General features: G+C 46.8%; 1 non-coding gene and 1 pseudogene across 1 annotated transcript; both read right to left on the bottom strand.

Annotated features, from left to right (window-relative positions):
- Positions 1–1,896: 1,896 nt before the first annotated feature.
- Positions 1,897–1,969, bottom strand: TRNAS-ACU (transfer RNA serine (anticodon ACU)). The gene has a single exon. It is a non-coding gene; the product is annotated as a tRNA-Ser (tRNA).
- Positions 1,970–14,536: 12,567 nt separating this feature from the next.
- Positions 14,537–20,804, bottom strand: LOC149328371 (uncharacterized; annotated as a pseudogene).
- Positions 20,805–25,748: the final 4,944 nt, after the last annotated feature.

Here is a 25,748-nt window from a genome sequence, read left to right as displayed (position 1 = left end):
TTTATAAATTATATCTCTGCGCGGAAAACTCAACTTCCAGGGTTGCAGTGAAGTATGGCTACATTTGGCAAGATGGCTTGTTGACGAAGGTGTTTCTGTAACTCGCTGCCTGAATATATTAGTTTTTGGCATCTGGAGAAATTAAAGGTGTTTCGTGGATAGCGATCACGTTTTTGACATTTAGCATTGAATCTCGACATGCTCTAGTATCACCGCAGGCAATCAGATCGAAGTTGCGACATTTTGGGCGTCACAGATGCGCAGAAGGTCGCCGTCTGACTAAGGACTGCATTTACGGAGCTTTCAGAAGAGGAAAAGATGTGCTTCTGGGCATTACGAGGCTCCAGAGAACGGAAGAAGTTTAGCACCGTATTCACTAGTTAGGAAAGGTAAAGCGCTGGGCGCTTCTGCTGTCCATCAACTTGAATGCTATGGCGCTGCGGCAGCCGGAGGTCCTTCAGTCGTCGCGCTTTCTTTTGTGCTGCGTTCTCTGCCGCTATATTTTTCATAGCTACTAGCAGTAGAACAAATTTCGAGTCTACGCCTTAATATTTTATCACAAGGGCATATGACGCTTTCTGTGGCGAAAAGGGAGAGCAAAATAAGTAGAGAGTTGAATCGCGCCATGCTTCAGCATAAAAAAAAAATTATTAGAGGTGATTTGCCCTTCTGGATGGGTAGAGCATTTTTATTCGCAATACATATTCACAGTTGCCTTTTTCGGTGCCTCTCACGCTGCTAATGTCGAAGGGGCTGACCATCAAAGCAAGCTGAGAGAGCTGAGGTGGTGGATGTCGGTCTGTATCGTCTAAATCCGCGCGTACCATGACAAAGCAAGCGTGATAAGTTATACTTTCCTAAACTGCGAGTGTTGCGTAGCTTCTTTTTTGCATGCACGCGCATTCGGTCTATCGGACATCATAAACTCGTCCCCGGGCGAGGCCGTTAAGCAGTCTCGGTTCACCAAGTATTTTGTAAGAAGCCCCTTTGTAAAGATTGTGCGTACATACGCATCCGACCCATCTGGCCAGTCTTTATACCTCGACCACATAGGTTAAAACGAATGCTGAAACAAGCTTCGTGAAGGAGAAGCTTAACGTCATCATCGAGGACCTGCGAGCGGGTGGTCGATTGTTTTGAACTCAATTGTGATACATCGCTTCATTTTAATGAAGGAAACGAGATAATTTTTTCACCGATTTGGCTTAACTAACACTTTGGGTAGTTATTCGCCCTGCGTGCACCTTAAGTTTTATGCATCGTGAAAACAGATACGTTAAACAGCTTGGTTCTTTGAGGAGATTTTCTTCAATCAAAATTTTATTTTTGTGCACTTTGTACGATCCTTACGGGTTTTCATTTATATCTAAAAATTTTCACTCTTCTTATTGTGCGTTTTCAGCAATGCTGCTAATCAAGCCTGCCTTCAAGGTATTCGATGCCTTCATTGCAGAAGTATAGAACGCCCTAGAAAAGAAAATTCCAGAAAGTAAAGTGATGAGCTCACCTGGTAACGACTGGCTACTCCCAAAGGCGGTTGGTAAACTGCGTAATCGCCAAACTCAGCTCCCTGCAGCTCGGTTTAGCGGGAATCCACGTTGGTAACTTGCACCCGCAGTGCACGTACGAGTGAAATCTACACGACGGCTAGCAAAACTTTACCAGAATGAACTCAAACATTTCAGCGTAACAATATCGAGAAAGACACGTCCAACACATATTGTTCCGTGTTGACTTGTTTGGTTTACTGGGTTTTAACGTCCCAAAGCGACTCAGGCTATGAAAGACGCTGTAGTAAAGGGCTCCGGAAATTTCGAATTCCTGGGGTTCTTTAAATGTGCACTGGCATCGCACAGTACACAGGCCTCTAGAATTTCGCCTTCATCGAAATTCAGCCGCCGCAGCCTGGGATCGAACCAGCGTCTTTCGGGTCAGTAGCCGAGCGCCGTAACCACTGAGCCACCGCGGCGGGGCTGACTTGTTTGGTTTCATAACTTCAGAATTAAGATTCGCTGTAAAGAAGGCTTCATGGCAGTTTGATAATGCGCATGGCTTTATTGCCTGCTTATTTCATGTCTAATTTACGTATTTCGCACGTTTGTTTTACTAACCAGTCACTCTTGGTTCGTGTAGCTAGGCAATTATTCACTTATTAAGTATAGGCGTTCACAGTGCGTGAATATTCGCCAGTATCACATGGCTATTGCTTGTGTACATTGATATGGATTTCAAAACTGTGCTTTAATAAGGGCACTAATGCCTTGCAACTTAATGGCAAATATAACTGCTGTGGAGTGGTGACTAGGGGGTAGAGATATTTCAGTGCCATAAGATGGAAATATCATTTTTAACAATAATTAATATTGCGCCTGTGTTATGAACAATACAATGCATAATTATTTGTTTTCTCAGGTGTTTTCGTGAGGACATGTTTAAGACCCAGTTGTATTGTACCTCCTGCCGAATATAAAAGAGGGCCAATTATTGTGTTTTGGCTCGAGTGTTGGAAATGAAAACCATTGCTAAATTTTTTGTGCTTTAAATAGAAATAAAATGTGTATTGTACCCATATGAGTACGCTTAATTGTAGAAAAATATGAAAGTCATTCTCAGGACAAGCTCAATAAAACGATTCTTTAGTTGTGGCTAGAAAACATGGTGTAAATATCCCAATTTGAAAGATAATCTTTCTTGAAACATCGCAAAGAAGACAGGGATGCAGCGAAGAGACGTACACACGAGAACTGACACACGACGAAAGAATGATCTGCCTCCCAAGCTTTTGCGTTCGCAGTAGGTAATTTTAATGTACATTTCAAATCGACGTGAAGGCATGTGGGTAAAGGACTCCTAAAGTGACGGTGCAAAGACTATGTGCTTGCATAGTTGCCCTGCGGGTGCTTTAATGGTCTCCGCTAAGGACAACGGTGGCGCTGGTGACCATTCTCAAGGGCAGGCTGCACGCAAGAAAAATACTCCCGAAAGCACATCAGTGCAAAGCCGCCGCCGTAGCCAAGTTGGAAGATCACTTCACGTGAAATTTGAAAGTTTTGGGTTAGGATCCCACAGGTAGCATGCAGCTCTTTTGTTTCGGATTTTCAATCAATTTATTTCAAGAAATCAAATAGTTACACTATTGTTCAGCTTATGATCATCACCTACAATTTTTAAAAAATTGGAAAAATGCCAACATGTTCCTTCGTTTCGTTCACTGCGGGTTTCGTTGATTACGCCCCAAGATGTATGTTCTAAATGAATACCGATTTGGGCCTGTCAAATTGCCGTCTGCAAAAAATAACCATTTTGTAGATACTTGCACCGTCATGCTAAAAGAAGTTATAAGACCGCAAACTTGCAGAATGCAAGTTTTGTAAAGTTTATAGATTTGAAAATGTTATTGGCCTTTTCGCGTTTTGTGTTGATCTTGGTATTTAAGCCTTCTATCAGAAACACAGGTTTTTTTGCAAATAGATTGATTGTGCTCTGTGAATTAATAGCCCAGTGCTAGTGAGTGGTTGTCCCATATTTCGTTCGAGGTGTCTGTTGTTTGCTATACCTGTTTTTAGCGTCAGAGGGAGCTTGTATTTAATTGAAGGACGAATTTCCCCATCATGCTTATTAGTCGTCCACATGCTTTTATCAATCTTGAAAACACGAATTCCCTCTCAGTGCTCAGTACTTTATAAGCAAGAACCAGGGTCCTTTTCGCGTTCCATTTTAGCACAGACTCGCTTGCCGACTCTCTTTTTAAGGCGGAAGCCTTTAATGCCTCATCGCTGTAAGGAAAAGTTGTCGACAAAAATGTCACTCTTTTCAATTGGTCGACATGGCCGGGACGTCACAGTGCGCGAATTTCAAACGAGGCCAATTGTACTTTGGCTGCAACCATGCAACCAATTAAAGGGATGGTATAGCGGTGCTCCAAGTAAATGAGTCTCAGTTTAGTTAATTGGTTAATTAACTACTTAGCCTGATTAACCTTTCTTGTCAGACCAGATAAATAAATAAAATCCAGTAGGAAATTGGTGGAGGTGGGGAATCGAACCTGTGTCTCCAGAGTGAAAGGCGAGCACGTTACCACTCCGCCATGCAAGCTCGATGGTTCGGAATGAACAAAGGCGCGTCTAGTGAATACGGTGTCTTCTTTCACTGCCATCTTCCTCCCTTTTCTTACGGCGAGGTTCAGGTGTCCAACAATAAATGCGAGGCAGATGAATTTCCTTCCCTCAAAAAACAGTTTACCGACGAGCAACGTGTACAGCCGAACGGGCGATGGCGTTCTGTGGACTCCCTGACAGCGTTGCAAGACGCGGTCGCGTTCCACTCACTGGCGAAGCTTAACATCTTAACCACACATCAGTGACACAAGCGGCAATCCCGCGCCTAAGGCTTCCGCCTCACCGCACTTTAGGTCAACAAAGTGCTCCCTGAATTTTTCTATGCAGCTTATTAGAGCCGTCCCAGTTCAGCTGTTCTAAGACGCGCATCTCTAGAGAATGAATGTGCCTTCCCGTTGCTTTTCCGTCTCTCGTAGGTGAAATCGGTCGTGGCAGGAGCGGCCATCCTTTAGCCACCATTGTGGAGCGATAGCATTAGTCATCGCAGTACAGGTTCCCATTTCGATGTGAATGAGACCATGACCTTCAGTGCCTCACAAAGTCAAAAAGAACTTAACTGCATGGTGATAGGTCCCAAGAAATGGTAGTATGACCACGTGATCATATGACTGTGAACACTGGATACCTCACCTTAACCCTTGACCGACACACTTGATTTTAGACTATGGGCACCACTCGACAATGACCTTAAGTGCCTCACCAGGTAAAGCAGAATTTAACTGCCTGGTGGTATGGCCAACGCTATGTTAGTATGACCACGCGGTGATATGACTATATAGACTTTGGGTACCTGAGCTTGATGTTTTACCTTGAGCTTTAATTTGAGACAGTGCAGACCATCCTTAACATGCTTTCGCTCGTGTGACTAGGTTGTGTCGCTGTGTCATAATTATTATGAAATTAATTTCTTTTTATTTTTATCTTTCAGTGCCCTACACATACACACTTCCCGCAGGTGTGTGCAACGTTCACTGAAATTGTGGTGTTTCATACCTTTCAAGTTATTGATGCCGATAATTGACCATGCTTTATGGCAGCTTGCCGGCTGCGACCGGAATCTCTAATGCCAAACTGCTCGTGTGCCAGTGCTCCTAGTGGCAGCAACTAGTCTCCTATGCTCGATGAGTGCTTCCTTTTGACCAATGCTAAAATAAATCGATGTTCATGAATGCCTACTATTAAGGAACAATTGGTCTGGTTTGTTTGTGCCTTTTTAATTGACTGCCAATTTGCGTCAAATAAACTTTATTTCTATGCACGTACTTTACATCTAGTTGTTTTGAAAGTACAGAGGGCAAAACGCTTGTCAACAACACGTTCTGGGCATGTTTCAGGCTAAACACGCGACATCTAGCCATACCATTTGGTTAAAGATGGTCTGGATGCAATCATGCGCAGTTAAACTCATAAGATGTAATCGTCATTTTTTGCCTTCCTGCTCGCAGCGGCTTTGGTAGCTACGGAACACACAGCTAGGTTGTTCTAGCCATGAGTTTTGCCCTCTGTACACCACCAAGTTTCCACCAAGTTTTCACCAAGTTTCCACTTTTCCTAATATTTATCAATGATTTACCGTATTCCATTTCTTCCCATATCAGACTTTTTGCTGATGATTGTGTAATTTATCGCAAAATTTATTCTAACACCTATTGCCAATCCCTTCAATCTGACCTGGATTCAGTAACAGCATGGTGCTCAACCTGGCTTATGCAACTTAATCATTCAAAAACTAAATTGTTGTCTTTTACTAACCGAATGTCTCGAATTCAAACACCATACTCCTTAAATAATAGCTCACTCGAGCTAGTCACCACGTATAAGTACTGAGGACTTCACCTTCATTCAGACTTAGCATGGAACCACCATATTAACCTTATGCTTGCATCTGCTAATCGGTCATTAGGTCTCTTAAAACATAACCTAAAGCATGCTCCTCCTCACCTCCGTGCTCATGCCTATACCACTCTAATTCGACCTAAAATTGAATATGCCTCGGCTATTTGGGACCCTTACCAATCTTACCTAATAAATAACATTGAATCATTGCAGAACCGCGCCGTTCGTTTTATTTACTCCGATTATTCACGTAACACCAGCATCACAGCCTTAAACAAACGCGCAGGTCTCCAGGATTTATGTCTCCGCCGTAAAATTGCGCGACTATCACTTTTTCATAAACTTTATCATCATCCATCACTTCATAATGACTTTTTTTCTTTGCCTCCTTCGATTTTTGACCGCCGCGTTCATCCCTTTAAAGTTAGACGTTTCACGTGCGGAACATTTAACTATGCGCAATCATTCTTACCACGCACAATATCTGACTGGAACACTCTGCCTTCACATATCGCAACCACCACTGATCCTGATAAATATTTTAAACTTATAGCTTCAATAACTACTGCTTAACTCTTCGCATACATTGTTATTTTATTTGTTCATGGCTTCCTTTTTGGCAGGGTTTGTTACTAAAAAGATTCATTGTATTAGTGTTCTGTTTGCATAATTTTAATACTGCAGTAATCTTCGCTCTTTGCCGCGCTGCCATTCTTTTGATTCTTTTTGCTTACTTATGTCATGCAAAGTGTCTTATTTGTGCTTTTGATTGATTCTCTTGCTTACTTATGTTATCCAAAGTGTCTTATTTGTGCTTTTGTTGTTTGTTTTATATTTGTGGTTTTGTTTTATTCTGTTCAATTGCCTGTGCCCCCCCCCCCCCTATGTAATACCCTCTCGAGGGCCTTTAGGGGTATTCTGTATAAATGAATAAATAAATAAATAAAAGGGACTTCCCAATAACGATCGTCTTTACGTCTTCTGTGCTGTTTTTCTAAATTACTTGCTGGCGTGACGCAAACACTTTGTCCATACGTTTAACTTTTACTTATGCACTGAACAGTCGGAAGTACGCTATAAAGCCAGTCCATGACCCGCCTGAATAGGGCGACGAAACGCAAGCTGCTGTCATGGTAAGCATGATGGCTGTTGCGCTGAGTATAACGTAATATGCCTCCAGTGCATTGCTATTGACTTCGACACCCAAAACAGGTTTATTTTTCAGTCAAGTGAATATGCTCAGTGTCAGATGATTTCAAATAACCGAACTCAAAAATGCTCGCCTATCTGTCACTGAAAATGCTTCCCTACGGATCCGAACACAGGCGCAAAGCATAGAAGAAAAAGCTGAGTTCGGAAAAATTTTAAATGCATGTGAGAGCTTGGTCTGAGTTTTATTGTCTAAGGCTGTCTTGTTTGTGGAAAAAAATGGCCAACTCTACGCAGGGTCCAGAAGCAGGCGGTGCAAAAATTCAGGGGGCACTTTGTTGACCTACAGTGAGGTGAGGCAAAAGCTGTAAGCCCGGTGTTGCTGCTTGTGTCACTGCTGCGTTGTTAAGAGGTTAGGCTTCACCTCTAAGAGTGAAACGCGACAGCGTCTTGCAACGCTGCCAGGCAGTCCATAGAACGCCATCGTCCGTTCGGTTCTACGCCTTGCTCGCCGGTAAATTGTTTTTTGAGGAAAGGAAATGTATATGTCTCGCATATCTCGGTGGACACCTGAACCTCGCCTTAAGGGTAGGCAGGAAGGTGGGAGTGAACGAAGACATCGTATTTACTAGGCGCGCCTTTGCTCATTCCAAACCATCGAGCTGGCATGGCGGAGTGGTTGCGTGCTCGTCTCGCACTCCGGAGACCGGGGTTCGATTCCTGAACTCGACCAATTTGCTACTCATTTTTGTTTAGTTATCTGGTCTGACTAGAAAGGTTAATTAGGCTACTTCATCAATAAATAAATTAATCAACCTCAGTCCCACTTACTTGAAGCATCACTATGCCATGCCTTTATTTGGTCGCATGGTTACTAGCCCCAGTACAGTTGGCCCGTTTGAAATTCGCCCACTGTGACGTCACGACCGTTTCGACCTATTGAAAAACATGACATTTCTGTCGACTTCTGCTTACAACGATGAGGCATTAAAGGCTTCCGCTTTAAAAGCAGCCACCTTCCCTTCAAGTTCTTTCGAGAGCGAAGTGTAAGAAGCCAATTCCTTGAGAGGTTGGGACTGCGTTGGTGCTATAACAACGGCGTCTCCTCGGACGAATGCAAAAAATTAAAGCGCTAAACGAAGTAGGAGAGGCGTGCCGTAGAGAGAGAAAGAAAATTACCAATGCTTAGGCGTTCGTGATCACGGTCTTGAAGCATGACAGCGCCCACCGTTCGGTTGAACTACCCCTTCGTTCACGGCGCGGTTGAAGTAATAGTGGCAATAATACCAATAATTGGTTATTGAGGACAAAAACGGCGCAGTATCTGTCTCACATCTCTTGAACCGCGCCGTAAGGGTAGGGAGGAAGGTGGGAGTGAAAGAGGTGCCATAATGAATGCCTCCGGAATAATTTAGACCACCTGAAGATCTTTAACGTGCTGACATCGCACAGCACACGGGGGGTGGGTGAGTGCGCGACGGGAGCAGACGTGTGTGTTTCGGCTCTGCCGGTTTTCGGCTGGGGCCGTGACTCAAATCATCCCACCCCGGCAAGCAGGCATCTATTCATTCGGAACTTCGAGCTCAACAACTGGATACCACATTCGTCCAGGAGGACCTATTTTCTTCAAATTTACGGCGGATTTTCGACAGACCACGTCGGTACCGTCGTTAAGCCTACCGACAACGCCGACCCTCGGCCGGTAGGTCTCGGCCCTCCGAGTAAAAATGGAGAAATCCGCTCTTCAATTACGCGGCTACGACCCTGAGGCGATGGCGTGGACCTCGGTCCCCACTGTCGGCGACACAAATTTGACGGTTTCTCCCAAAATTCGGAGTGAAGCTTTGCTTCAAGCGGCTGCACGCCACTCCCAGGACAGAGCCCGGATGGTGGTGGTGATGGTGGTGAAAACATTTATTAACAAGGGACAGGAGGTATGTTTAGATCAGCCCGTAAAGGAATGATCCTTACAAGTACTAGGTGGAGGTCCCTGGTATGGGACCCCAGTGGCGGTGGCCGCCGCCCGGGCGCTCCCGACTAAGGCTTGTTGGGCGTGTAAGTCGTGGCAGCCGAGCAGGGACGCCTCCCTGTCCTCCCGGGCTGGGTTGGGGATGGGGGGAACAGCGGGGTTGGAGGGGCCGGCCCACACCATGTGATAGACGTCAGAAGACACGGCACTACATTGTGGGCAGCTGCCGCTAAAGGAGGGGTCAAAATGTTTTAGTGCTGCCGGGCACAGCAATGTATTGGTGAGAAGACGGACAAGGAGCCGCTCATCCGCCTTCTTCATGCCTTTGCATTTGCTAGCGTAAAGGCGATGACTATTTTTATAGTAGGTTGTAATATCTTTGAATGTATACACCGGATTAAAATCGGGTTCCTTATCGGGTGGGAAGGAGAAAACAGCCCGGTGAGACAGCGCGCGGGCGGCTGCGTCTGCTGCCTCGTTTCCTGGCAACCCCTCATGAGGAGAGGCAGGCCCATATAAGGTAACAGTGTCATCATCATCATCAGCCGGACTACACCCACTGCAGGGCAAAGGCCTCTCCCATGTCTCTCCAATTAACCCTGTCCTTTGTCAGTGGCCGCCACTGTATCCCCGACAACTTCTTAATCTCATCGGCCCACCTAACTTTCTGCCGTCCCCTGCTACGTTTGCTTTCTCTTGGAATCCACTCCTTTACCCTTAAGGACCAGCGGTAACCTGCCTTCGCATTATATGCCCTGCCCAAGCCCATTTCTTCATCTTGATTTCAACTAAGATGTCATTAACCCGCGTTTGTTTCCTCACCCACTCCGCCCTCTTCCGATCTCTTAACGTTACACCTATCATTTTCCTTTCCATAGCTCGCTGCGTTGTTCTTAACTTAAGCTGAACCGTCTTTGTTAGCCTCCACCTTTCTGCCCCATAGGTGAGTACCGGTAGGATACAGCTGTTGTATGCATTTCTCTTGAGGGATATTGGTAAGCTGCCATTCATGATCTGAGAGAGCCTGCCATACGCGCTCCACCCCATTCTTATTCTTCTAGTTAATTCCCTCTCATGATCCGGATCTGCGGTCAGTACCTGCCCTAAGTAGACATATTCTTTTACTACTTCCAGCACCTCGCTACCAATTGCGAACTACTGTTCCCTTGCTAGGCTGTTGAACATTACTTTGGTTTTCTGCATGTTAATTCTTAGCCCCACCGTTCTGCTTTGCCTGTCTAACTGATTGATCATGCTTTGCAGTTCTTGTCCTGAGTGGCTTAGCAAGGCAATGTCATCAGCGAATCGCAAATTACTCAAGTATTCTCCATTAACTCTTATCCCCAACTGTTCCCATTCCAGCCCCCGGAATACCTCCTGTAAGCAGGCAGTGAAGAGCATTGGCGAGATCGTGTCTCCCTGCCTGACACCTTTCCGTATTGGAATTTTATTTCTGACTTTATGGAGAACTATAGTAGCTGTGCAATCGTTGTAAATATCTTCCAATATTTTCACATAACTCTTCCACACCCTGATTCCGCAATGCCTGCATGGCAGGTGAGGTTTCCACTGAGTCACATGCTTTCTCCTAATCAATGAACGTTATACGAGGTCTGTTAGAAAGCATCGGACTATTTTTTTTACGAACACCTGATGCATTTCAACCAAGCACGCTTGCACCAGGCTACCTTGAGCTTTCGTGCGCTGCACAAATTTTTTCTCGTCTGCCGATAGCGTCACTCACTGGCACGCAGCGTTTGAGTGAGGCAGTGCGCAGTGCTCTCGTCGGTTTTTTATTGCAAGGAAAATGGCGGAGCGACAGCAGCAGCGCTACTGCATCAAATGTTGCCAGAAACTAGGCCACAGCCAAGTAGAAACCATTCAGAATATTCAGACAGCTTTCTGTGAGAATGGTATGAGCAGCACTCAGGTTAAGCAGTGGTACAATTCGTTTAAAAACGGCGGCACATCGATGCAGAGAGAGCCACGTTCCGGTCAGCCATCAACATGCCGAAATGACCAGGTCATTGCCAAAGTGAACGCTTTGGTGACGCGGGACCATCGTGTGACTATCCGAGAAATTTTGGAAGAGGTGGACATCACCAATTTTTCCGCACATTCCATTATCACCGAAAATTTGGCCATGGAGAAAGATGCGGCGAAATTCGCGCCGAAGCTGCCCACGGTGGAGCAAAAGCAGCTTCGTGTTGAAGTCTCACAGGATATGCTGGATTCCACAAACAGTGACCCCGACTTCATCAACACCATAATCGCTGGTGACGAGTCTTGAGTGTACAGGTACGACCCGGAAACCAAATCCCAGTCGTCACAATGGCAGCATTCCACGTCACCAAGACCAAAGAAGGCCCGCCAAGTGCGCAGCAATGTCAGAGTGATGCTGACTGCTTTCTTTGACTGCCTCTGTGTGGCACACCGCGGGTACGCACCCCACAAAGTAAACATTGACCAAAAGAATACTACAGGGATGTCCTCCGTCGCCTGCGTGGTGCTGTGCGGCGCAAGAGGCCGAAGTTGAGGTCAACAGGAAATTGGCGCATCCATCATGACAATGCTCCTGCACATTCCTCGCACGAAAATCACACTTTTTTCGCGAAAAACCAGACTGCTGTAGTTCAACAGACTCCTTACTCTCCTGATATGGCCTCCTGTGACTTCTGGCTGTTTCCAAAAACCAAGAGGCCATTGAAAGGAGCGCGATTTGAGACAAGAGAGCACATTATCGCTGCAACAACAGCTGAGCTAAACTCCATTCCGAAAGGGGCCTTTTCGGAATACTTCCAACAATGGCAGCACCACTGGGAGAAGTATGTGGAGTCCCAAGAAGACTACTTTGAAGGTGATTAGGTTTCCAACGCTCCAGTTATCCCAGTTTTTTTTCTTCGGCACAAGGTCGGATACTTTTCTAACAGACCTCGTATATAGGGGTTGGTTATATTCTGCGCATTTCTCTATCACCTGATTGATAGTGTGAATGTGGTCTATTCTCGAGTATCCTTTACGGAAGCCTGCCTGATCATTTGGTTCACTGAAGTCCAAGGTTGTCCGGACTCTATTAGCGATTACCTTAGTAAATACCTTAGTAAGGTAACAGTGTGCGGGGTCCGTATCCTGTATGCAATTTCGGTAGATTCGATAGGCTAGAAAGGGAATGCAGCCTTGTTCGACGTTCCGACAGGCGCCTCGCGAGTCGGTGATTATGTATTTTGAATCGGAATGTGAGGCCGCGAGAGCAATCGCGACCTCTTCTGCTCGTGTTGCACTGCTAGCTCTGAAGGTGGGGCCGTTAACTGTGTTGCTGTTGTGAACCACCGCGACCGTGTACCATCCCCCGAGGTGTGGATCGGAGGCGTCCACGTAGTATACACCTGTTTGGTTGCCATAATGTCGGGCTAGCGCTTCCGCTCGTGCCAGGCGCCGACCATTATGGTCTTCGTGTGATATGTTTGCTGGAAGAGGCCGCACGTGGAGGGCACGTCTGCACAGTTCTGGAGAAACCTGCCTTCCATTGGAGGGGTGTGTTGGATGTGGAATCGAGCAAGAAGGAGGCGACCCGATTCCGTTAGCGACAAGCGCGTGTACTGGTTTGTAAGGTGCTCCTCCCGGAGCTCCCGGAAAGTGTTCACCTCCCCAAGAGTCATAAGCCGACTGTTTGAAGTTCTGATGGGAAGGTCAAGGGCACGCTTAATAATTTTGTGAAGCATGACCTCTAGGGCATCCTGATCTTGTTTCCGTAGGTGGAGATAAGGAGCCGAATATAGAATTCGACTGGTTACAAAGGCGTTTGCCAGCCGCAAGACATCCTTGCTTCGTAACCCCCCGCGTTTGTTGGAAACCCGGAGGACCATGCGGCCCACCTGGTCCCCCACCTTACGGAGTTTGGCCAATGTAGTGTCTGGCCGTCTGTGTTTGTGGATTTATAGTCCTAGTACCCGTATCTCGTCACTTTCCCGTATGGGACCACTCTCAATAGAAAGAGAGATTTTAGTTGTGCTCTTCTCTGACGGGCGGAGGTGCACAAATTCTGGTTTTTTAGGGGAATATTGAAGACCGCAGCGGTGGGCGAGCGGTCTACTATCGTCGCCGCTGTTTGCAGGCTGGTTTCAATGTCCCCTGTGCTGCCCTCGTGGCCCACAGAGTGATGTCATCTGAGTACAGGGCGTGCTGCACGCCGGCAACACCATCCACCTGTGCTGGCAGGTGCATCATAGCCAGATTGAAGAGCAGCGGGGAAAGTACCGCCCCTTGGGGTTTCCCCGCGTGCCTAGTAGGTAAGGACCATGCTCTCTATCTTGGATGTGGATGTAGGATTGACGATTCATTAAAAATTGGCAAATGTATCGGAATGCGTTGATCCACAGTCGGTCTGACGCAGGTTAGTGAGTATGATCTCGTGTGTTACATCGCACGGCGCACGGTGTCTTTGCACCGTAACCCCTTGCGTTTATTGGAAATCCGCCGTACCATCCGGCCAACCTGGCCCCCCACCTACCGCAGTTTGGCTAGTGTTGTATCATCCCGTCGATGTTTCGGACAGAGACCATTTTCTGTAACCTCATTGTTTTCGGGTATCGTACCGCTGTCCAGAGATAGTTTCCTTTTGGTTGTGCAAATAGGCAGCAGGCGAATGTGCACAAATTCGGATTTGACGGGGAGCATCGAAAGCCACAGCGTCGAGCGTAAGCGTCCACGATATGCGCCGCTTTTTGCAGGTTGGCTTCAATGTCTCCAACCGATCCGTGTTTGGCCCAGATTGTTATGTCGTCAGGATACAGGGCATGCTGGACGTCTTCGACCTGTGCCAGCTGAGCCGGGAGTTTCATCATGAGCAGATTGAAAAGCAACGGCGAGAGGACCGCGCCCTGTGGGGTTCCTATCGCTTCCAGTTGATAGAGGGTGTGTTATTCGTATTGAATTGAGATGTGAGATTGTCGATCCGAGAGAAATTGCTTGATATACCGAAAGGTGTTATGTCCACAGTTGGTCTGGTAGAGATGTTGCCGAATAATTTCGTCTGTGACGTTGCCGAATGCCCTCTTCGAATTTAGGGCGAGTAGTGCCTCATCGTTGAGGGGATATTCGACAGAGTTCAGTATTTTTCGGCCGAGTTGAAACATAACATCCTCCGCAGGACGATGCAGGAGGAAAGCGAATATGGTGTCTGCGAATGGATTTTGGTTTTCCAGAAACCCAGACAGCCTGTCCCGCACCATAGTCTCCATCAGCTTTCCCACACAAGACGTGAGCGAAATGGGGCGGATGTTGTCTTTGTTTGTGGCTTTTCCGGTTTTCGGAATGAAAGTCACCAGGGCGGTCTTCCAATGCATTGGAAGTTGCGCCTCAACGAGCCTGATTGAGTTCATTAAATCTATGACGGTTTGGTAGGCCGGGTCGGGAAGATTGCAAGCAGTTTCAAAGTTATCTTGTCCCGGCCCAGTGCCGTTCCTCATTTCATTTTACCGAGGGCCGCCGTCAGGTCCTGCAGCAGGAACGGCTGATCCAGTTCCTTGTTCTCTGAACCTGCATACGAGTACGCGGGCTCTCGAGGGTCCTGTTGAGTGCACAGATACTGGTCGCGAAGTTTGCACTGTAGTTTTGAGGTATTTCCACCGAAGCTATGAATAGCTCGTTGCAGATGTTTTTATGTCTCGGCGAGAGTTTGAGTCGGGTCAGTTTGGGCGCAGAAGAGGCATCACGTGCACCGACTAGACATTTGTCTAGCCCCGTTCGACTCAGTCTAGACCCGTTTCGAGTCGGCGAGTTGGGCCGCGTAGTCTGCCGCTCGCTGGGTGAGGTCGGCGATAAGAATCTAAAGCCTTCTGTTATGTTTTTGGTGGCGCCATCTGCGGAAGAGGCTGTGCCTCACCTCCCAGAGGCGTTGCTTCCGAGAGTCGAATTTGAGTTTCTATTCAACGAAGGTCTGTAACCAATCCTTGTGTCTACGCGTGCTATCTTTGTTCGTGGATAGAGGCTGAACTGATGTAGCTTTGCCGGAACTTATTCTAGTCGGGGAGCTCATGTTGTGCATGGGGCCTTACCAATAGTTTAACCCTTCCGGTGGTATTGATATGACAGTGGTCACTACCGAGGGTTTCCTCCATCTTTGCCCACTCTGCGGGAGTAATGTTTTTGGTAAAGGTAAGATCCAGACACGTATCCCGGGTCATGGAGTTACCCACCCGCGTTGGATATGCAGGCTCGGTGTGGAGAGTCAAGCCCAACGTGGACGCAAGTGACGCTAGCTTGCGTACCCGCTTTTCCTCACGCACGTAACCCCAAACGTACTGCGGGCGTTGAAATCGCCTACAATTACAAGGGGGTCCCTGCCCGCAGCCTTTAAAGCGCGGCTAACGAGTGCTGCGAACGCTACAGTTTTGAGCCTGGGGGAACAGCAGGTGTTGGGTGTGTGGAGTGGTGCATCACGTTTCTTCAGCGGACGGAGTGCCACCATCACGTACGAATATTCAGTGTGAAGTTGCAAGTCGACTAGATTTGCCGTATAATTTGTATGCACACAGACACAACAAGAGAGGCCCTGCTGGAAGGTGATGTAATTTGTAGAGCTTGCGCCGCTCCCTGGCTACTGGAGGGCAACCGCCGCCGGAAGCGAGTCGAGGGCTGAAAGGAAAAGACGGAGATCCGACCGCTTTGCGCGGGAGCGGAAGCCTCGACAGTTCCACTGGACAATTTCGACGGGGGTGGCCGAATTGGTTCTTGGGGAACGCCTGATATTAAGGCTACTCGCCATAGCCATTTAGGTTAAGGACGGGTTGTAGTGACGCTGCCCCGAAGCCAGCAGTCGCGGGGAGGGAGGCGTCCTCCATACCGGATAGCGAGCAGCTGTCATCGTTGTCAACCTCAGGGTAGAGTTCCTGTATATGCTCCCGCAGGGAGCAGAGTTGCACGAAGGTCCGCCATCGTGTTCCAAGCTGGGCGGGAAAGCCACTTCTGGTACGTACAGGGGCTGCGTAGATCGCTGTGTAGGGCGCTTGGGCTGTTTTTTTCTCCTTTAAATAGATTGACTAGATGGCAAGTTTCTAAACGTAACGGTGAAAACTAATCTGTGATTTGCCGAGGGTGTGCATACAGCACGAAAAAAAAATCGCCAAAGGTTAACAGCAACTCGTAATCATGACAAACTGACGAAAAAAGACTGGAAACGGCCTGCGAGTTTTTTTTTTTTTCTGGAACCAGTAATTTCAGAAAAACAAGCAGTTTCGTTCCAGATGAGACAGCGTCTGTCCCATCCTGTCTTCCTGCGTGCACGTCTTAAGAACAAAAAGAGTATAGCGATGAATTGTTTTTTTCACAACTAGCACCGCCGAGTGTTCTGTACGAGTTATGCGCGGAAAATACGAACACGCATCTGTCTAGAACCACATTAAAAAAATTGTGCAGCTTGTTGTAGGCAAGCAGACTAAAGCGACGCCAATGCATCGAACGAGGCGAGTCTGACATAACGAAAAAATTATTACTCAATTGCTTGCCCAACACATTTCACAAAATGTACCCCGGTGCTAAATGCAGTGATAGGACGGATCTTTAAAGGACCTTAAAAGTACTCTTACAAGTAGATATTATTTAACTTTCCTCATTTTTTATCAAAAAGCACTATCGTTTCACCGTAGTTATTAAATTACAAAAGTTGTTGTTGATTACTGTGGTAGGTTTTCCTGCCTGCTTGATCCTTATTGTTCGGAAAAACTAATTTAATGTTCCGCTTTGCATTTTCGTACTCATTCGTAGATTCCGGGTAGGTCCCAATATCAAAACATTTCGCGACTCCTGGATTTTTTAAGGCCGAGGTTATAGGCTGATTTGCTGTCTTCTAGCTGAAATTATTCGCGGCATCAAGATTTGCGACACTTGTTTACATGCGATTTTTGCCTATCCTGTCTGGCACTGCGTAAAACGCTTTGCCGTTTCCCGTGTGGTGGCTGCAGTTTTGCGCACTGCACCCAGTCATAACTGACGACCGCGTCCGTCACTACCACTGCAGACTACCAAACCTGACGCCACAGGTGTGCACAAAAAATGTATAAAATGTAGCCGACAGCGCGGGCTCACATGAGGCGTCGAGCTGACAAGGGTTCGCTTGGCGCTGCACCTGTGAAGTCAGCTTCTCCGAAAAGTATTGAGCACACGACGTCACGAAAATCATGTGATCGCCTCTCGGCGAATGGCGTTCGGAGCGGCGAGGGAAAACAGACGCGCAACTGTGCTACCTTTGGTAACATATACAGTAACTCTACCTCAGGGGAGCGCCTCGGCGGTTTTAGACGGCGTCCGGATACGTCCTGGTAGGGACCGCCGGGCCTGCGCGAGGGCCGCGAGGAATGCGCAATTTGTTGGGCGATCATTGCCGGGATTGTCTCTTGAAATTTGGAAATGGCGTTGACCACCACTGAGATTTGGTTTTCTATGGCGGCGAATCGGTCGTCTATTGCCCCGAAGCGGCCCTCGAAATGGGCTTGCAATGCGGTCTCAGCACTTGGTGCCGCCTTCGTCGCCACGAGCTCACTCTCCCTTTCAGCCGCGGCAGTATAAGGGGGAGAAGGTGGCTGGGGCATTTTAGATTCCAATTCTCGAATTTTTTTTAGCAGTATCTCGTTTTAGGGGCCTAGGTGCTGCTATATGATTTTTATTTATTTTTTTATTTTATTTGAACATACTGTTAGTCCCTTCTTGGGACTGTTACAGGAGTGGATTTATAAATAACAAGATGCAAGTTAACAACACAATAAAACAAAAGCCAGCAATCAGGTTTAAAAGACAAGAAATCAGCATTCATATGCGGAATCACATCAAATGAAAAACAGAAAACGGAAGAAAGCCAACTCTGGCCTTCAAAACATGTGTTCAAACACGTATCAAAGTATTCATTAATACAATCATACATTTGGTACATAATCGAGTGAGCAAAAAAAAAAAAGCAACATAAAACCAATACAGACTATGGATGGTCATCAATTCTGGCTTGATGACAAAACTGATGAGACTGCAAGCTCCATGAATTTTTCTAAGGAATGCTGCGCAGTTATAGATTTATCTAGGGCGTTCCATTCCCTTACTGCTCGGGGAAAGAAAGAAAAATAATATGTGTTGTTAGCACAGAAGTATTCATTAATCGTAAAATCATGCTTGTGACGTGTGCCTCTAGAACGGTTAAAACTAATGTAAGTAGCAGGATCCATGTTGAATGCATTATGAGTTAATTGATATAAAAACTTGAGTCTATGAAGTGTTACGCGACTTGATAATGTGTCGAGGCCTGCGCGGGAAAGCAGCTCCGTGGGAGAGTCAGTCCGCCGGTATCTGTGGTAGATAAAGCGAACCGCTTTTCGTTGAACTGATTCGAGCATGTGTACATCTTTTTGCATATACGGAAACCAGACGACGTTTGCATATTCTAAGATTGGGCGGATAAGGACCTTATACGCGAGTAACTTCGTATCTGATGTTGCAAAGCGCAAGGCGCGTTTAAGGAAGTATAAACTACTCATGGCTTTTTTGGTAATATTTTGTACTTGGGCTTTGGAGCTGAGATCGTCAGAAATAATCACACCAAGGTATTTCTTTTCAGTTACTGTTTTAAGAACTTCGTTGCCTGCGCCATAAGGGAAGCTAAGTTTTGTTTTCTTATTTGTGACTGACATCACTACAGTCTTTTCCATGTTGATCACCATTTGCCATGTATTACACCACTGTACGACGTTGCTTAGAGCTGTGTTTAACTTTTCTTGGTCTGCTTGACTGTTTATTTTTTGATATAGCACGCAATCATCAGCAAAGAGACGCACCTTTACATCCACGTGATATGTTATGTCATTTATGTATAGAATAAATAAAAATGGTGCAAGCACAGAGCCCTGCGGCACACCAGAAATAACCGGAACAATGTCAGAGGCATGGTCATTGTATTGCACGTATTGTTGGCGTTCCGATAAGTAGCTGGCTATCCACCTCGTAACGGGACCGTCGCCAAGTATCTTATTTAACTTGAAGTTCAGTTTGGTATGCGTTACACGATCAAAAGCTTTCGAGTAATCAAGGAATATTATGTAGGTTTGGCTTTGGTCGTTGATTCCCTGCGCGAGGTCATGAAAAATTTCTGTGAGCTGGGTAACAGTGGACAAGCCTGCTCTGAAGCCATGCTGGTTATGATGAATGATGTTCTTGGTCTCGGTGTGTTCTTTAAGAAATTTTAATAAAATATGCTCAAGTATTTTGCAACAGGTACATGTGAGGGATATAGGCCGATAATTAGACGGGGACGTTACGTCTCCTGATTTGTGAATGGGAACTACTTTTGCTATCTTCCATTCAGCTGGCAGACAGCTGTCCTCGAGTGACTTGGAAAATATTAGATAGAGGTATTGGCTAATAGGTTCAGCATAACGCCTAAGAAAGCAGTTCGGAATTTTATCAGGACCGCAACTCTTTTTTTCATTAAGGTTCAATAACAAAGAAAGAATCCCATGTACACTTATGACTGGAGCGCCTGAAAGTTGTGTTGACTCATTGCTATGACACGCGAATGTTCCTAAGACATTATTGTCGGCAGTGAAAGTGGATTGGAAGTAACTGTTAAATGAGTCAGCTTGCTGTTTTCCGTGTGTAGGTGAAGAAGCAGTCACATTTTTTCTATTTATATACCTCCAGAACTTTTCCGGAGAATTTTTGATGAATTTTTGATTTTTATCGGCGCTGCGGGGCCCAGGGAGGGGAGTGAGAAGGGGGGAGGAAGCAGCACCACCCGAATCACTCACCAGGTGTCCTGTTCTGACCATATTAGCCCAGGTTGACGGTCGCCTGCCAGCACCTCCGGGAGGTGGCGCCAGCTTCACGGTGTTAGAGGTTGGAGGCCCAAGAGGGCGGCTTTTCTTCTTGGGTGCCGATTTCTTTTTCTTTCCCATATGGCTGGTCATTTTGGGTGTCGGAAATTTTGCCACACAGTCGAGTGAGTTGATGGCATGGGTGGCACCGCACACAATACACCGGGGTGCACAGTTGTGAGGGACCCGCACTACCTCAACTAGCGGAGCTTGGAGTCCGCAGAGTCCACACGTGTCCGGCTGCAGGTTCGGACATGCATCCGCGCGATGCTCGACGGCCCAACACTGGCCGCAGGCCGGGATAGTTTTGTAATAATTTTGCCCAGACCCGACCATGTTGTCATAATGCATGTAATGGGGCGAAGATGATGCGTGCTTTGTTGGATGTTCCAAATTTCTACGATGGTGCCGGCGCGCCAGCACACTCGTTGTTTCCGGGGTGTCCGTGTTATGGTCCACGGTCACTCCGTGACATGTGTTGCCGCCGTCTTGTCTTAGGTAACCTTGAAGCTTGACCGATTCCTTCACAGTATTAACTGCAAAGTCCCCGATGATCCGGTCGACCGCGTCGATGTCCAGGGTATGCACGATGATGATGTTTTCGTCTCGCGAGGGCAGAACTTAGATGGCGTGTGCCCGTTTCGGCCCTAAGTACGCCGAAATAGCGGTAGCGTAGCCGCTTTGCGTGAACGCCGCGTGAAGGGAAACACTTTCTCGGGGCTTTATGACTATAATGTAGTCTTCAAGAGCGGGTTTGGGCACTGGACGCGGTTTCCACTTCGTGAACGCCTTGCCCTTGCTTCCCGTGGCGCGCGTCGCGGGCGCTTTCATGTTTCTGACCGACGCGACAGCGGCCGAGGCGGCGCCGCATGCCGCCATCCGGCAGCTTTATGATCTACGGGCGGCTCTTGCCAAAATGAAACGGGGCACTGCGCCAGGAAGGGACAAGGTCACCGTCAAGCTTTTGACGAACCTGCCCGACTTGGCATACCAGTCCCTCCTCGACTACATCCCTGCAATTTGGCGCGGGGACACCCCCCTGCCAATAGACTGGAAAACAGCTGTTGTCACATTTATTCCTAAACCAGACAAACCATATGGCACAGATAACCTTCGCCCCATCTCTCTCACCTCTTGTGTGGGCAATCTAATGGAGACGATGGTGCGGGATCGGTTATCTGCATATCTTGAACACAAACATGCCTTTTCGAGCACCATGTTCGGATTCCGCCCACACAGATCCGCACAGGATGTCCTCCTGCAACTTAAACGGGAAATCCTTGACTCCCTCGAATGCCCCCGCAATGACCAGGTAGTACTCACCTTGGATCTTAAAGGGGCATTTGACAATGTAACACACGAGATCATACTCACTAACCTAAGCCTGACCGACTGTGGCTCAACACATGTTTGGTGCCTAGTCGAGTACTGTACTCGAATCCTTACCTTCACAGATTTTGACGAGAGAGCCCTCGAGGTGATTCTCAGAAAGATCTACAAGGGTACCGTCGATCTCCCGGCGAACATGTCAAACTAACGCCTCTTGCGCCTGGGCATGGGAAGCACTTTTGCGGAGCTGCGGGAGGCACATTGATCAATCGATAGACAAGACTTTCAAAGACGCCGTCGGGAAGCCGCCTGTTAGCCCAATAAAATGCCGCACTAACGTGTTCAAACACTCTTTCTTCCCGCACGCCATCAATGAATGGAATAAGCTGCCTCATAGCATTGTTCAATACCAGTCCGAAGAAAAGTTCCGAGCACTGTTGTCGGAACTGTGATGTACCCCCATGTTCATCTGCTGTTTTCGTGCTTTTCCTCTTCTTGTTCTTTCCCGACCAATTGACTGATGTGAATGCTCTGTTGACGACCTTTTTCATCCTCTGACATCCATTCTTTCCTATCCTGTACAAACAGTTGGCACATGCTGTACGATTGATTGTTGATGTATGTATTCCCCTCTGCAATTATGCCTTCATGGCGCTGCAGAAATGTAAATAAATAAAAATAAATAAAATACAGATCCACCACACAACACTGAGTAAAGAGAGTGTACGCATCCCCGAAGTCTGGAGATACGCCCTGCACGTGCGTCCTCTTCCGGCCAACATGACACGTGACGACCACAGTGGCAGGCGCCTTGGGCACGTGGAGGCACTAACCCGCCACTATGGGAACAAACGCGGACTTTTCTACGTGGACGCCTCCGCCCCTCACCATGGGGGGTGGTACACGGCCGCCGTCGTCCACCGATACGTCATGGTGAACGGCCTAACGCTCCGAGAGGGGCTGCAGAAATATTCAACAGCGATACAATTCTTTCTTTGAGTGTCGCATCCTTCGAAATAGCGACTACCTCGAGCTCCATATGAGCTCCTGCTCATATGGACCGCAAAGGCAATGAAACGGCACATGCCGCCACCCGCGCGATTACTCTCTGGGCAACGCCTTGACACCCTTGCGAAACGAATCCTGAACCCAATCCGGCCCTCACTTTTCGAAAAATTACTGAATTATACCAGTCCGGCCACGCAATTTATCCTAAGCCCTATAAGGGCCTTACAAAGGCAGAGGAAGGCACAAGCTTCAGTGTTTACACAAAAACGCTGCTGGACCCGGCAATTTTAAAGCACTTGCACCCTGCATGTACACGAAAGTGCACGTACTGTGCGGAGAAGTCTTCAAACATCTTGCACATGGTATGAGCATGGTAGAGAGAGGGTGTGGTAGATGGTCCTTGGCGATCAGAAAATGAACAAGGAAGGGGAAAACCTCAGGTTGCTTAAGCCAACGTTTCGACAAGAGGACTTGTCTTCGTCTATGTCAGTCAAACCCAACCCTTGCCCCAAAACCCAACCCCACCCTGGATGACTGGGAGGCAGCCTTGCTGGGCTGCTCCGACCTGGTGAGCCCTGGTCGAGCGAGCCCGAGCCGCGGCGTTCGCCAATGGGCTACTGTACTTAGGAGCACACGTAGTGATTGTGAGAGGTGGCCCCTTCCGGGACATCTCAAACTTCCTTCCTCTTATGTAAGAGGAATAGTTTTTCAGACAGACAGAGAAGGCCTATGAAGCGTTACAGAGGGTGTTAGGGGGGTGAGTTGGTACAAAGGATAGACGAAAACAAAATTCGCTCCTTCAAAATTCCTTATAGACACAAATTCGCTCAGAAAACTGTTTGATTTTCACTAAATATGGGTGCTTGCGCACTTCATTACCGGCATTGTTATTTTGGCAGACCGTTGTTTCATTTTCTGGGTCACTGCTGACCAGAAGGTGTCAGCGTGCCTTCCGCTCCGGCCAAAATATGACAGCTGTCTTCGTTCATTCGATCACCATAGTTGCAGCTAAATGCCGACCCATATTATTTGTACGTCGTTAAGGCAAATTTGCCCCTGCAACTAAAATATTGCGTTTGATAACATGATCAATATATGGTCGAAACTTTTTCAGCTGGTTTTGAAGGCACGCAGAGAGAATTCCGACGAATTTTGCTAGTACGTGAACATCGGTTGTTTTACTTTTTGTGGATACGTAATGTTTCTTGTGCACTCATAGACTCATTTGCTCCTAAAAAAGAAATTTGATTAAAATACACTGTTTTTTTCCGTCTACGCGCGTCAGACTCCTGACGTCGGGACCAAAAACGAGTCCCTAATCAGCGTCTTGGAAGTGAATGTCTGTGGTTTTTACCCATAAAGAAGATCCGGGTAAAAGCTCCCTTGACGTCACCGCAGCTCGCTTCCTTAACGAGCTGGTAGCGGCGATACCGGCATTTCGATATCTAGAGCCATCTAGTTAATAAAAGATCTCTTTAGAGTGAAATTTCGCTCATTGTCATCACAAAGTCTTGATCTATCGTGGAACACCCACTTGAGTTAGACCTTAGCGTGCTTTTAAGCCATTAACATGATCTTGATGAATAATGACTTCAAGGTGGGGCCAGAAGTTGTAAAAAAAGCACTCTAAATTGAAATATCTCCTACACTTTGGAGAAAACATAACCCTCAGTTCAACGAATAAGGGAATAACCGGCTGAATTTTTCAAGTTCAAGTTAATACCTCATAGTACAACGCCCCTATAAGGCAAACATGACTTCTGCACAGTTTTCTGAAACGTACACATCACCTTACTATAATAAAGCCATTATGGCGAAAAAAAAAGCGCCAGTTCAAATGTAACATTTTTCGTTGATCCAACACGAAATACAATTATGAACTCTTCTCTCTTTGTACTTAACTTCGAGCCAAGTGATGAGAATAATATTTTTTCTGCAGTGCACAGTTACATATACGAACTAAACATATAGGCACTTGTACACTACAGTACTAAGGATTTTATGTGTTGCACTTCACAGTTTTCAAAATATGTCATGTGAAATAGTTTCCCAAATAAAATTTATTGACTGGAAGGGCGATAATGATTTGCAGCAACAGAATTTCGAGGCATCATTACGTGTCTGAATGTGCCTCGCTTCAAGAAAAACGTTAAATTATATGTAATATTTATATGTTTCAACCGTTGGTAGAACAAATGAATGCAGGATTTTGTATGCATGTTTGAATTCCAGCTGGCACTTAATGGCACGATGTACTACACTGGGGACTGTTCTCAAGGGCTGATGGTTGTGAAAGAAAACTGGCATCACGAAGTGAGTTCATATGCGGCAAAAGCCTCAGAGATTTGCATTAGTTGAAGGTGCACTGAAGAAGAATCTAAACTCGTCTTTTTTACTGCTGGAACTCGATCTACACGTTCTGGGCATTCTTATAAACTTCAAACAGTCCTGTGGGGCCGATTTCCCTAATTTAAATCGGATTAACGTCCGGCTCCTGCCTTTTGTTGAAGTTCCCCGCAGACGGTGGTAGGAGTCGACCAACGCATGGAGTGCCTTTCAGGCAGTCGTGTGGCGGCTTTGCTATCGGTTTTATTTTGTTTGTAGGTTTCCGTGAATAAATAGATCTAGTCAGAGACTACATAGCTGAATATTATGCCCACGGATATAAAAATATGAGTGGACTCCTTATTTTCGCCGATCACTACGTATCACTACACCGATGGCAGAGCGGCAAGCCGCCACGGGACTGGGTGAAAGGTTGGCTGACTCCTCCCACCGTCTGCGGGGACATAAGAGAAAAAGGCGGCAGCCGGGACGTTTAATCGGATTTAAGTTAGGGCAATCGACCTCACAGGAGAAAAATACGAACTTTCTAAGAACGTTCGGAACGTGTAGATCGAGTTCCGGCGGTAAAAAAGGAGTTCTGATTCCTCTTCAGTGCACCTTTAAATCTGTACTTCTTTAAGCCTGTCTCCTGCATCTTTGAAACTGTCCGTAAAAGTGTTGAAAAAACCGCTTCTTATATATTTACTCTAGCAGCTAGTCGCGCTGTTTCTGTGTTTCATCGCAATAAAGCTTGTATGTCGCACCAAGGATGCCCGTTATAGTAGCATAAAAATAGCCTTATAATAGCCAATGTAGTCGTTATAATGGCTCTGCGTGTACAAGACAGCTGATGTGTTTCATCAGCTGGCACGTGGCACCTCGGCCACGTGCCAGCTGATGAAACACATGGGTCTACAGCGATTCCACGAGCAGACTGCGGCTGCGGAGTTGTGATAAGCGTCATATTGGTTTTCAACAGATACACTGCAAGATTAATCAAGGGCGTTGCCTGCGCACTCGACCACACCGTGGCGGCGCGATGGGTAACCCTGCTACTGTAGTTGCTAGGTTTCGAGCGTGCTTAACAACATCCGCCATGAAGCCATCTTCGCAACACTAAAATGTGAACAGGTGACAAGGCGTCTCTTGCCTTTTTGGAGG

The sequence above is a fragment of the Amblyomma mixtum genome, chromosome 9 (genome assembly GCF_055824585.1).
Source record: "Amblyomma mixtum isolate Tamu chromosome 9, ASM5582458v1, whole genome shotgun sequence".
Classification (NCBI taxonomy): domain Eukaryota; kingdom Metazoa; phylum Arthropoda; class Arachnida; order Ixodida; family Ixodidae; genus Amblyomma; species Amblyomma mixtum.
This window is presented reverse-complemented; position numbering and strand designations above follow the sequence as displayed.